The following is a 517-nucleotide window of genomic DNA, read 5'->3' on the forward strand; positions in this document are numbered from 1 at the left end:
TTTCATTGTGTAAGACATTCATGATCCATCTTAGCCGCATAGCCATTGTTCTAATTGTTGCTTGAGGATGAGCAAGCATTCTGAGTTTGGCAAGGGAAGGAGAAGAATGGGAGGAAAATGACAACATTAGAGAAGATGGACTACAAGGTTGTAAAGTTCCTTTTCCTCTCCTTTGTTTCCAGCACTTTAAATTGCACGATTGTCTTTATATTCTCTGTATGCATGTGTGGTATGGCTAAGCATAGCTTGAATTTTGATTGAAACATGGTGCTGTGACATTATAACTACCAACTTGAATCCTGTGAATTCAAAAGCAAAAAAAGCATCATGATCATAAACAAACAAGTAATTAAAGAAGAATTTAGCATGTGCATACAAGTATTGGAAAGCTAGTATGATTGATTGTTGCTCAATTGCATTGGATTTTACTTAATTGAAGTTTTTCATCTATTACATTTTATGAAATCTTTTGAAATCATGAAAACCTTGAAGAAGCAAATACAATTAAAGCAAGAAG

The sequence above is a fragment of the Arachis duranensis genome, chromosome 9, assembly GCF_000817695.3.
Source record: "Arachis duranensis cultivar V14167 chromosome 9, aradu.V14167.gnm2.J7QH, whole genome shotgun sequence".
NCBI lineage: Eukaryota > Viridiplantae > Streptophyta > Magnoliopsida > Fabales > Fabaceae > Arachis > Arachis duranensis.